The 14,112-nt window shown below is 35.8% G+C and overlaps 1 long non-coding RNA gene across 2 annotated transcripts; it reads right to left on the reverse strand.

Moving 5' to 3' along the window:
- Window positions 1-41: 41 nt before the first annotated feature.
- Window positions 42-13,701, reverse strand: LOC133518938 (uncharacterized). Of its 2 annotated transcripts, none has more exons than XR_009799553.1 (7): window positions 13,379-13,701; window positions 11,197-11,388; window positions 10,528-10,728; window positions 8,570-9,998; window positions 2,962-3,153; window positions 2,152-2,352; window positions 42-221 (listed from the first exon to the last, which is right to left on the reverse strand). It is a non-coding gene; the product is annotated as an uncharacterized LOC133518938 (long non-coding RNA). The 2 variants fall into 2 exon arrangements; XR_009799552.1 differs by having other exon boundaries at window positions 97-221; window positions 2,148-2,352.
- Window positions 13,702-14,112: the final 411 nt, after the last annotated feature.

The following is a 14,112-nucleotide window of genomic DNA, read 5'->3' on the forward strand; positions in this document are numbered from 1 at the left end:
TTAAACTGTTGTACAATACTTAAGAAATGAAATACAAGAGATATTTTGGTATTTATTTAATTTATATACATACTTTTTATATATACATGATGTTGATGATGTTGTAAGAGTGACCATACAAATTACAAATAAACTAAACATCAATAGCGAGACTAGGGAGGTTGCCAACAAACTAGGTAACTTCTGATTCTTGCCTTGCCTTTTATAGACGAGTGATAAACCTGTAACAATCATTACTTACGTAAGAAATAAGCAGATATTGTGTAGACGTCAATATAAAACAAGTTTTCCTCTCTTTAATGTTCGTTTGGCGAAACAATATCATGTCTTTAAATATTAGGGAGCGGGTATGTAAAAGAAAAGGTGTATATGTGCCCAGTGTGCCCATGAGAACAGGGAAAAAAATTCTGTCTCTAATGTTTGAACACCATTTAAGACCTAAAATTTGTTTTTGTAATCACAATATTAAGCCTTAAACATTTTTCCTCCGTTAATTTTAGTAAATTTGTATTGCATAGCACTCGTGTCCCAAGTATGGATCTATTGATGTCTGTTTAATTGAATTCCGCTCAATAATTTGGGCGCTAGAAGGAAAAATATGATTTAATATTCGGCGTCCTCTCAAGGCGGCTGTACTGATTTTTCTTTAATAAAACAAGTGTAAACACGTTATGAAGGGCAATAAGAATCTACCGAAAAGTCATTTAAAAAAATCCGGCCAGTATCCTAAGCTACAGGATGTACTGATTCATCAGTACTTAAACCCATAACCAAACTTTTTGGTTAAGTCGCAATCAAGTTTAATGTTAATAATAAATAAATAAAAATAAATATTATAGGACATTATTACACAAATTGACTAAGTCCCACAGTAAGCTCAATAAGGCTTGTGTTGAGGGTACTTAGACAACGATATAACAATACTTACTTAAATACATAGAAAACACCCATGACTCAGGAACAAATATCCATGCTCATCAAGTCATCACACGAATAAATGCCCTTACCAGGATTTGAACCCGGGACCATCAGCTTCGTCAAAAGATAATATTGGGGTAGATCCAAGTACAAATGCATAGGTAAAACTGGAAATCATATTCCTCCGAGTTTCCTATTAAGAGAATGTCCCCTGAAAGTGTATAAGCGCTAAATCTAAATTCAGCAAGTATTTTCTATAACAAGATGTAGGTATTTTTTCCGCAGAGATATCGAGGACTTTTTTCTGTAGAATTTAATAAGCTTTAATGTTGTCTTACACCATATTTTCATGGAGAGCGTAGATGTTTAGTAAAACGCAAATTTCTCCAGGATGGTACACATTTTCCAAGATGGCTGCGATTCCTCGGGGTCCCCAAATGTCAAATGATGTGGACACGAAAAAGGGGCCTTTAATTTACATATGTACATACTAAATTTCAGGTCTCTCCCACAGGTTTCGAGGTTTGCTCTATTCTATTCCGATTGTGCTATTAGTGATTGGTTAAAGTGTAACTACGCGCTTGTTCGTTTTGAATCGTGCGTTTTTGTACGTCAATTTTATAAGTATTTGAAAGTAAGTATTTTCCGAAAGTACCGGGAATACCGGGATTATCAAATAGAATATCCGGGTCTTACCTGGGCCACCCCACTAACTCGAGATTAACCGGTTAAGCCGTTAACCCTGTGTCACATTGTACTTGTCACCATGGTACTGAGTGGTGTAAGTGGGCCTAAGTGTTGTATAATAATAAGCGACACTTGCACTATCTTACTAACCCGGGGTTAGCCAGTAAAACCGTTAACCCAGTGTCATATTGTACCTTTAACCGCTTAACCCCGGGTTAGTGGGATGGCGCAAGTGTCCCTTAGGGAGTTTATACGGATTTTATTTGAGAAAAGGATTCACGGAAAAAATATTTACTTGTGATACGGCATGTTTTATTAAATATCAGTAGACCTAATTAACGAACAATTACCAAGCTAAAATATTGCGTGCATAACTTAATTGTTTATACAACGTTCAACCATGCTATAGCGACGTAAAAACAGCGAATTTGGCCAGGTAGCCCCTTAATTATTTTACTACCCCACCACTACCCTATATGTCAATTCTGCTGCTTTGTTTGATTGTTTGTTTCTCAATGAATGAAAAACAAAAAATCACATACCTACGTTATTTTTTACAATCCTTAGGGAGAACGCATCTTGGTGGTTGAACATCTGTGTTCAAGATGTACCCTTCTTTGCAGTCACAGCGATTAAATGGACAATATTTGATACACTCCATTGTAGGTATGCCAGCTGGGTTTGCACAAGTTGGTCTGCAAGAATCGCCACAGCCAGCTTGTGCATTTGGATCTCCGCCACAGCTTGCTGAAATATAAAAAGGTATATAATCACATTCATCAACAACCCATAATTGTTTGTTTGGACGACCATGCACTATCACTACTAGCAATTTTTTTAATCATCCATTTGCTATGGTAAATCTTATTACAACGTCTAATCATTTAGTTTAGTGGATGGTTGTTTGCCATGTCAGAAGTTTCAAAAATGGTCTCGTTTATTAGCAAAATTTATGAACCGTTGTATACGTAAATATATACATATGTTATATATGTTATATTCTGTAATTTTAATTGTATTCTAACGAGTAGTTTAATTTTGAATTTGTTAAATATGCATAATATATTATTTCATATTTACCGTGTAAGCGCTTTGGTTATTATCAACTGTAAGCTTATATGTGAAAACGAAATTGATATATCTATAAAGGTAACCGTTGTGTTACGAGTATCGTGGTTTAATGTCTACCACTCAACCGACACGAAGATATGTATAATAAATAATAATTAAACCATCAAACTAGATTTAGTCCCAAAGCTTAGGTATCTTCTCCTAGAATACCTCCTTTCAACGAATACATTACCAACCAAAGTCATGCACGTGTAGCCTAATCATATTAATTATGCAGATACTTACGGCATAACTTGGCATCTATACAATCGTCTTTCTCATTCCTCACAAAGCCTTCTCTGCAAATACAGCCGCCATCACAAGGCGGCTCTACACTGGGGCATCCGATTAGTTTGCCCAGGTCGTCACATGTGATAGGCCCACATACTCCGATGTAGCAGTCCGTCCATATTTCGTGGGGCTTAGTACATTGCTTGGCTGAAAATACATTTATTTTTACCTTTTTCGCAAGCCCGTCTCTGTTTATACATCTATTACTGGCTTAGAGATAGTGCTAGAAGGGTGGCTTTTTTAGGGTTCCGTAGCCAAATGGCAAAAAACGGAACCCTTATCCGTCTGTCTGTCCGATTATGTCACAGCCACTTTTTTCCGAAACTATAAGAGCTTAAAGAGTTCAAACTTAGTAAGTGGATGTATTCTATGAACCGCATTAAGATGTTCACACAAAAATAGAAAAAAAAAAACAATAAATTTTGGGGGTTCCCCATACTTAGAACTGAAACTCAAAAATCTTTTTTCATCAAACCCATACGTGTGGGGTATCTATGGATAGGTCTTTAAAAATGATATTGAGGTTTCTAATATCATTTTTTTCTAAAATGAATAGTTTGCGCGAGAGACACTTCCAAAGTGGTAAAATGTGTGTCCCCCCCCCCGTAACTTCTAAAATAACAGAATGAAAAAACTAAAAAAATATATATGATATACATTGTCATGCAAACTTCCACCGAAAATTGGTTTGAACGAGATCTAGTAAGTAGTTTTTTTTAATACGTCATAAAATTAAAAAAAAAAATTTTTTTCATCAAACCCATACGTGTGGGGTATCTATGGATAGGTCTTTAAAAATGATATTGAGGTTTCTAATATCATTTTTTTCTAAAATGAATAGTTTGCGCGAGAGACACTTCCAAAGTGGTAAAATGTGTGTCCCCCCCCCCCCGTAACTTCTAAAATAACAGAATGAAAAAACTAAAAAAAAATATATGATATACATTGTCATGCAAACTTCCACCGAAAATTGGTTTGAACGAGATCTAGTAAGTAGTTTTTTTTAATACGTCATAAAATTTAAAAAAAAAAAATTTTTTTCATCAAACCCATACGTGTGGGGTATCTATGGATAGGTCTTCAAAAATGATATTGAGGTTTCTAATATAATTTTTTTCTAAACTGAATAGTTTGCGCGAGAGACACTTCCAAAGTGAAAAAAATGTGTGTCCCCCCCCCATCCCTGTAACTTCTAAAATAACAGAATGAAAAATCTAAAAAAAAAACATATGATATACATTACCATGCAAACTTCCACCGAAAATTGGTTTGAACGAGATCTAGTGAGTAGTTTTTTTTAAATACGTCATTAAATTAAAAAAAAAAAAATTTTTCATCAAACCCATACGTGTGGGGTATCTATGGATAGGTCTTCAAAAATGATATTGAGGTTTCTAATATAATTTTTTTCTAAAATGAATAGTTTGCGCGAGACACTTCCAAAGTGGTAAAATGTGTGTCCAAAGTGGTAAAATGTTGAACAAGATCTAGTAAGTAGATTTTTTTTGAATACCTACGTCTTAAATGGTACGGAACCCTTCATGCGCGAGTCCGACTCGCACTTGGCCGCTTTTTTCATTTTAAACCCACGGTATGACGTGTCGTTTGAAAAGTCTTCTAATAAAACCTTTCAAGAATTCTAACCCGACTAATTTAGGGTTCCGTACCTCAAAAGGAAAAAATCGGTACCCCTTATAGGATCATCACAGTCTAAGTTGTGTGTTTAATTTTTATGTCATTATGTTCTTCTCATATTGGTGAGCAATAAAGAATATTTGTATTGTCTTGTATTGTATCACTCGTGCGTCTGTCTGTCTGTCGGACTTAAGAACAAAAATGCTGTAAGGTTGTTTTAGGGACACAGCTGCAATGGTAAGGACAGCTATTTCGAAGGCCGAAGCCCGCGATTCGCTCAGAGACGAAGGCGAGGCTGAAGGCCCAGCTGCGGGAGATATTGTTTAAATATAGTGTATAAGTGATAGTATATCTTAATTGCAAAGGCCGAAGGCCGAGCACCAAGGGCCGAAGTCCCAAAGCGTCCTAGAGAGCTCGCCTTTAGCGTTCAAGCGTAAGTTGGAAGCGTAAAAATGCGGCTAGGCTTTATTTGGAACAGCCGCAATGATACTTGTACTGTACTGATTGCTTAGGTACCTACTTTTACTATTGTTCCGTGCTTGATTACTACATTCATGCAGCTCTATCTTCGGCCCTCGCTTTTAGGCATTTGTACTATTGTTCCGTTTTTTATCTTGCTATGCCAGCTACTTTGCATCATTTTTGTTTATTAATTGTCGCACACAGTAGCCTCAAATATGAGGATGTCAGTGGCACATTCAATTCCTAGTAATGGCTTCTTTCCTAAACATCGATATAAAATCTATGCATATAGCTATTATCGTTGTAAAGATACAAGCCAACGGGCCATACACAGATAAAAAAGATATCTTAATTCAAAACGCAAAACTCTCTTGCGCACGGTTGCTTAAATAAAATAATAAATTGCTTAGTCCAATAAATATAACTTGAGTTAAAAACAACATAATTTTTAAAAGGAGAATAAAAATTATTTAATTTTATCTTTACACATTTTTAAAGCGAATGGTAGTGATTTGAGTTAAGATATTAATTATTCGCCGCAAGAAAAAAAAGTCTTAGAAAGAGATATAGCACGCTCTTAAAAAACGGTTTTATCTTGAGTTGAGAGAAAAATATTACCAAATTCCAAAGAAGAACCACCAAATTTTTCCTTTGAGACTTTTAAGTTTTTAGGCAAGATCGATTAATTCTTGGCTTGATGTTTTCAATTTACAGTCAAGAGCTAAAGCTTTTTAAAAAAAGAAGCATCAAAACTTTGGTTTTAGACTTTTAAGTTTTTATACAAGAGCCATTAATTCTTGGTTTGATGTTTTCAACCTACAGTCAAGAGCCAAAGCTATTTCAAAGAAGAAGCACCAAAATTTTCCTTTGAGACTTTAAGTTTTTAGACAAGAGCGATAAATTCTTGGTTTGATGTTTTCAACCTACAGTCAAGGGCCAAAGCTATTTCAAAGAAGAAGCACCAAAATGTTGCTTTGAGACTTAAGTTTTTACGCAAGAGCGATTAATTCTTGGTTTGATGTTGTCAATATACAGTCAAGAGCCAAAGCTATTTAAAAGAAAAAGCACCAAAACTTTGGTTTGAGACTTTTACATAAAATAGTATCAATAAATTTGATTAAGGGGACAAGAGCGCTGGTGGCCTAGCGGTAAGAGCGTATGACTTGCAATCCAGAGGTCGCGGGTTCAAACCCCGGCTCGTACATTATGAGTTTTTCGGAACTTCTGTACGAAGATTTGATATTCACCAGTCGCTTTTCGGTGAAGAAGAAACATCGTGAGGTAACCGGGCTAATCCCAATAAGGCCTCTAGTTTAACTAGTGCCTACGCCAATTCTCGGGATTAGTTTCCAAGCGGACCCCAGGCTCCCATGAGCCGTGGCAAAATGCCGGGACAACGCGAGGAAGAAGAAGAAGATAAAGAGGATTATTGAAAACTACAAAGATTTCAACGAATGACGAAAACCAATGCTGGTTTAAGAAAATTCATTCTTTATTCAAGACATACTAAACTTGGCGCTAAGAGATTTCAGCTCTAGATATAAATAATATCATATTTTACATTGAGTAACGCACTCTTGAACCAATACTTTTTCTTGTTTTTATGGAGAAATATAATTCTCAATTCAATTATGAGTATCTAACTCCAAGAAACAAAGTTTCTTGGCACAAGTTCTTTAAGTATTGCACTAAGACAGTTAGGTTCAATTTAAAAAATACAATACTTAAAACAAAACGTAAACGCTCTTGGTGAGAATAATGAGCTTTTTAAAAAAAAAACTTTTTATAGCTCGGATAGAGAATTTAATTTTTTAGCTTAAATAATAAACTTTGAAATATTTTATTTCTTGACGCAAGAATTTTATTGTTTCCTTATATAGGAAACACAAAATGTCTTGACACAAGAGTATTTACTTGGCTGGAGAACTATTTTTTCTGTGTAGTACTTTCTGTTACATCTGGTTTTTGATCGGACCCCTTCGGGTTTTCAAGAACTCTCATTCATGTTTCCAAAAAAAACATTAGAAATAGCGCGATGAACCCTTGGAACGCAAGTCCGACTCGCACTTGTCCGGATTTTTTTTACGGAGGTTTGGTGACTTAGGTAATAGTTATTCAATTAATTTGCGACTTCTTAGCTGGTCTGCTTCTCTGATCTCCCCCAACAAATAACTGCTGCTATGCGCCGGGGTCAAATAATAAGGTACCATGGCAAATCCAGAATCCAGATCCGCTGCATTATACCTGTACCATGGTATAGGGTAGGTATTAGGTATTTTATTAGTCTGCATCTTTAAGTATTTAAAAGAATGTGAACAAACCACAAATAGGTATCTTATTGGGCAAGAAAATTCTTCTAGTCAATTTAACTCGATTTGCCAAAATTTTAGCACAATCGGAATGGAACAAACCTCGAAATCTATGTGTATTTTTTTGCAATGATATATAGGACTTTTTCGTGTAGTTTTTTTATAAGCTTTAATGTTGTCTTACACCATATTTTCCTAGATAACGTAGATTTAGAGTAAAATGCGAATTTATCCAGGATGGTACACATTTTACAAGACGGCTGCGATTCCTCGAGGTCCTCAAACGTCAAATGGTGTGTCAGGACTGTTCCAGAGATTTCGAGGTTTGTTATATTCCGAATGTGCTACTTACAGAAGTTTTACTCCTATATTACTTAGTCAACGTAACAACGAAGCTGCTGTAATCGTGCTATTTTGTTAATAAGAATATAGATGCAGGGATAATTTGGTTAATCAATAGTAATTTAGTTTTGTAATATTTGCTATTACTTCGCCCTAGTAAAGAATTTAAAACGAGATCGAATATTTAGCCATTTTGAGTAGATGATATGGATAAAGATAGATATAGTTTATTATTAAAGTAGGCATATTACAATGCGCTTATGAAAACATAACACGATTAAATGAAATAGGTTAAAGCGTGAACGATAAAGGAACTGAGGAACTTTGGTTGGTTAACTGATAAATGTTTGAAGTACCGGAAAATATAAAAAACAATGTTTACATTTATTTAAAGAAGACTATAGTTTACAGATACATCATTTGGGTGTTTATTAACGATTTGTACTAATAATTAAATGTTAGATAAGTACAAGACACAAAATATTATTGGGCATATTTACTTACGATTTTTAAGTGAAAACAAATGTCTAAAAAGCTTTTAGCGAACTTTTAACAGCCGATTTGTTACTAAAATGTGAGATATTATGAAATACTAATATGCGACACAAAATTAAGCTGTAAAGATTCAGTAATTTAAGTTTGCGTCAGGTAATATATAGAGGGAACGAAAATATCGAAAAATAAAACCCTTATCTAGGTCAGAATCCGAAAGTAATGTTGAAAAGGATTTAAAGAATATTTACATTCATTGGTACGTCGGCTGTCGCTAATCAATTTAATTATTTGCAAAATAGACAGTAAAATTAATCACTTACCATTTTTATCAGATGTTGTGGCTGTTGCCAAATAAATTATAAAACATAAACGATAAATAATACGATCCATGTCCTCGGACGCGACTTGCGCGGTCAACAGGTCGGCGAGAATTAACTTGCCTACCTACGTAAAATAAGACGTGATTATTCGTTGTGACTTTTGTACCTATTAGTGTGCAATCTTCAAAAATATTGTTCGTATCTAAGGTCCTAATGAATAAGCGACTTAATTATTTTAGGCTGCGTTTCCATTAAATCTGTACCAGGATGCATAGCGAGGGATGTGTTTGTCATGAAGCAATGAAACTGTACATTTACCTATCCGAGCTCAGCGTAGCTCTAGTGGAAACGGCTCAGCGGAGCGAGGTTTTCGTACATACAAACAAGTGAAGGATACGAGCGAGGAATGTTTTGCGAGGGATGTGTTGCGAGGTACGGACGCGAGCGAAAAACATTATAAAGGTGTGTGACAGTAATGCAGCTGTGGCCGGAATCCGCACTTCACAGCTCCTCTCCCGCCTAGAGATGGGTAGTGAGTAAATACTCATGGGTAAATTGAGGCGCCCTACGCTATGCCAGCAAAATCCATCTCATGGTAATAATGCCTTATATGTAATACATTTCTAATAAGCTCCTTAACCACTGTAAGCCAATTCGCTTTTCGTTTAAAAAACCGCATCGAAATCGGCCCATCCGTTGGAGAGCTACGATGCCACAGACAGACATATAGGCAGTCATTGAAAGGGGGTTAAAAAGTTGTACTTACCTTCGCAGCACTTTGTACGTCGATTCCCAAAGTTGTGAAATAAATGTAAATCAGGATGGATTGAAATAAATAAATATTATAGGACATTATCACACAAATTGACTAAGCCCCACAGTAAGCAGGATTTTAGTCATAGGAGAATCCAGAAAGGAAAGGCAAATTTAGTGTTGAAAATTAATTTATTGTACATGGAATATAATGGCTAAATATTTAAAAATATAGTATTTGACACATAATATTTATACCGGGTTACCTAAAATATCCACATACATTACTGGACAGAATGTTATACATAAAGAAGTCTTATCATATGCAAACGTGTTTTTCTTTGGAACTCGACCTTCAGACCAATTCGAACGTACACAGATATCAGAATGAATGTACAGTTAGCATCAAATACTTTGTAGCAACCAAAGTAGCCAAATAGTTCGGTACACCATATATTTAGTATGGTGTACCGAACTATTTGGCCACTTTGACTGCTACAAAGTATTTGACGCTGACTGTACACTGATGTCATCTGTTATCGTGCATTTCGCTCGTATTTGTCCGTACATGTATTTGGCGCAGACGAGACCCACGATAACTAAATAACATGATAGAAATGTCATTCGTCATTCTTGTTTATTGGTCTGCTTGTTTATTGAGTTGACGAGTTAAAGGCTGAAACAAAAAATAAAATACACTAGTACCTACAGTTAAAGCAGAGAACTGAACGAGCATTCAGCGATATTACGACATAGTTTTCGTCCTCTGTCCTCTTTTCAACTCTAGGCTTGTTGCTTGCCAATAAACAGACGCAATCTAGCGACAATGAAAGCCCTGCCCTTTCACCTTATTTAGCACTCTTATTGCAAAGTTTGTAAAGCTGATCGCTTTAGGAAATAGAGCAACGTATCACGAGTCATGCGATTTGTAAATATCAACTTATGGCCATTATTATTTTAAATATACATTTTACCATGCGCATGGACATACCTTGAAGTGAGTTATTGTAAGTTGATTATTATATTATAAATATGATTTAATATTAACAACACTATGAAAACAACTTGCTGCTATGATAAGTAGTTCAACCGATTAACATTGTGGGCTCACTACTCGTACGAGTAGAAGACAAGTATCCTGCTGATGATGTTCTAGTGTCGTTTTATCTCCTGGAAAAATTATACCCAAATAATTATTCACTTACATTACTGTTTACAATCCTTAGGGAGAACGCATATCGGTGGGTTTTTATCTGTGTTCAGTATGTACCCCTCCTTGCAGTCACAGCCATTAAAGTTACAGGATGTGGTACATTCCGTTGCAGGTATGCCAGCTGGGTTTGTACAAGTAGGTCTACAAGAATTGCCACAGCCAGCTTGTGCATTAGGATCGCCGCCACAGTTTGCTGCAATATAAAAGGTATATTGAGCGCTTTTTACCCTAAAGTATAGGAAGGAAAGTTTCTAATTTAAGGAAACCTAATTAGATTTTTATGAAATAAATTCAAATGAATTCATATATCATCAATTCATCAACAACCCCAAACCATTTATGGCTCGCTCAACATGGCATCATCACTAACCACTAACCCTCATCCTGGGTTTTATCATCCAGTTGTCCGTGTAAATTTTATTACCGTCCAACCATATTGCAGGTTTGCAAACGGTCTGGTCTTTTCTATTGTGTTCTACCATTCTACTGACGCATTTAATAAATTATGTTTATGTACTACAGATAGGTTGCACTTGTCTGTTATGTATTATGTTAAGTAATTGTTGCAAAACTTAGTTATTTTCTACAAGATTACCTCCTCCACTCAATGAAGGACAAGAACGTGCAATCTAACCATATTATTAAATGTACAGATACTTACGGCATGTCTTGGCATTTATACAATCTTCATTCTGGTTTCTCACAAAGCCTTGTTTGCAAATACAGCCACCCGCGCAAGGCGGTGCTATAGCGGGACATGCCAGTGGTTTGCCCAGGTGTCCACATGTGATAGGCGCACATTCACCGATGTAGCAGTTCGTCCATCTTTCGTGCGGCTTAATGCATTGCTTATCTGCAAATACATTTATTTTTACGATTATTCCATGTCCTTGTCTGTCTATCCGTCTATAAGCGGCTTAGAGACATTATTAGTGTTAGAAATAATGTTTTTTTTTTCATTTCAAACTCATGGTGTGGGGCGTTGGTCAGTTCTTCTAGTAAAACCTTTCAAAAACTATAATCCGACTATTTTTTTTCCTTGTGGGCGGATAGTTACGTCACAGAATAAATACAGAAGGTTCACTGTATAACAAAAACTCTGTTTAGGTAAACCGAACGTGCCTTAACGTTGCTTATTGGACCGAGCTCTTTCGAAAGGCGTGGTATGGGCGTGGCTACCGCTAGGGTTGGCGCCGTCCGAAGCGAGTACCGTCACCTATTATTATGTTATGTTTAGGTGCCAGTGCCAGGATATTTTACATTTGCGGCAATAAGTAAAGCAGTTGGCAGCAGTATTGCAGCAGCTGCATTACTGTCACAAATATCAAAAATCCTGGCTGCGTCAATGTCATCAGTAATGCAGTCGGCAGAACATTACTGGCTCACTGTTGCAAAGGTTAAAATCATTGTCGCAAGCAGGATTAAATATATAGGGAAGAATAACATGACACCGACACGACGAAAAATAATAGTGTAGGATTGAAAACTATCGCGGAAAGGAAACGCCGAAGAAAAGTTACATTGGATCAAATAAAGAATACTCACATGTATCACAAGATAGGAAAGGGAAAATAACTTGTATTTAAAAGATTGTATAAAACCGTACACACAAAAAGTTCTATCTTAAATTTAAATAGAATCAAAATTTTATCATATTTCGGTATCTATATATAATCATAGTGAACTTAAGATCATCATATAAAAATATTCATTTAGGTACACATTTATGATAATAATACTAGTCGGTGGAGTACCGCCGATTTAATCCTGCCTTTCGTTTAGTTTTGATGTCCAATCTCAATATACCATTAACTTCCTCTTTAGCCTAAATCACATCATTTAATTTTTCTTTCTACCCTCGTGCTGCCCAAGAAAAAAAAAGTTAGATTAGCTAAATGCACAATGTGCAATATATGAGCCATAATATTTTGATGTCGTAACTGCCCAATCTGCCCATGCACTTCAAAAATTTGTTTTAATGAAGAACTCGAGCAGGATCTTTTATATTTTTTTCTAGGTATATGTAAATAAAAATAAATTAAATCCCAACATCGTATTTTTAGTTTATTTAAATGCACATGGGGTTTTTGATCGAAACTATAAATAACATGTCTCTGAATATTATTATTATTCTTTAATAATTATACATAACAAGCAACGTAAGTCAAAAATAATAAAAAAAATGTTTGGTAATGCACCACTTTTTTGTGTAAGTATGTTAACATCCATATCTGATACTACTAAAATGCTCTATACCAAGCAAAATATTTCGTCGGTATTGCGCAACTATTTACGAAGGTGTAGTGTAGTTAAAACATCGATTTTTCTCATACTCCCTTACTAAATGTTAGGCAGCGTTTCTACCAGAGATGTGGGAGATAGCCGAGCGGTGCGAGGATGCGTAGCAAGGGTGTGTAGCAGACTCTTTTCAAATAAGGGCGTGGCCACATGTCCACGACACGGCGCCGTAAACGTAAAACGACGCGGTGTCGCGTCGGAGCGCGGCACGTTATCCACCGTGCGAATATACGTTGCCGCGTCGTGAAAACACACGTTACTGCACCGGGCACCGCAGGTCGCGCCGCGCGCCGGGCAGATTAACGTCCCTCGCTACACATCCTTGCACATCTCTGGTGGAAAAGCAGCCTTACCCTCCTCGTTTGCGTTAGATAAAAAGTCAATAATACCGGTATATTATTAAAATATCAAGAAATAATACTTATATATGTCCTCGGAACCGGACGTAAAGTACGAAATATTCATATTACTCGTATTTATTTCGTTAAAACTAATAGCTAATAAAGTAATCATTTGCAAATTAGTCTGTAAAATGAATCACTTACCATTGCTATCGGGTGATGTGGCTATCGCCATAGAAATTATACAGCATAAAAGAAAAACAAAACGAGCCATGACGGATGCGACTTGTGTGGTCAACAGGTCAGCGAGAATGATCTTACTTATAAGAATTGATTATGTATCTACAACATCGTGACTTTGGTATAAAATATTTTCCTGTATTAACATGCAGTCTTTAAAAATATTCCACCAACTCAAGGTCGCAGGTAGACAATTATTATATTAGTTGCTACGCTTAAGTTACAAGTCAAGGTATTAAATATTGCCACGAACAAAATGTCAAAAATATGTATAGGTACCTATGTACCTACTATACACGATGTTATTGCCCATATTTAGATAAATTACTGTAATCGTACGAAGTATTTTCATTGTGTAAGGACATAGTTATTGATATATATTCATATTCATATATTTATTGATAAAAGTAATTACACGTCCAAATACTTACACAATCGTATTACATTTAACTAAATGTAAATTGTAAAATTAAATCAATAAAAAAAATGTCAATTATAATTATAAATCAAATGTCAGCAGGCGCGGATACAAGATTTGGCTTAGGGGGGGGCCATTTTGAGAAAATCATATATTTTTGCACAGAAAATATGGTAAAAAAAAATTTACTCAATTTAGTAATGTGAGAGCCAGGGTTTTAGGGGGGGGGCATTGCCCCTATGCCCCCCCCCCCTTGTATCCGCGCCTGAATGTCAGCAAT

Source organism: Cydia pomonella, chromosome 6, assembly GCF_033807575.1.
Source record: "Cydia pomonella isolate Wapato2018A chromosome 6, ilCydPomo1, whole genome shotgun sequence".
Classification (NCBI taxonomy): Eukaryota; Metazoa; Arthropoda; class Insecta; order Lepidoptera; family Tortricidae; genus Cydia; species Cydia pomonella.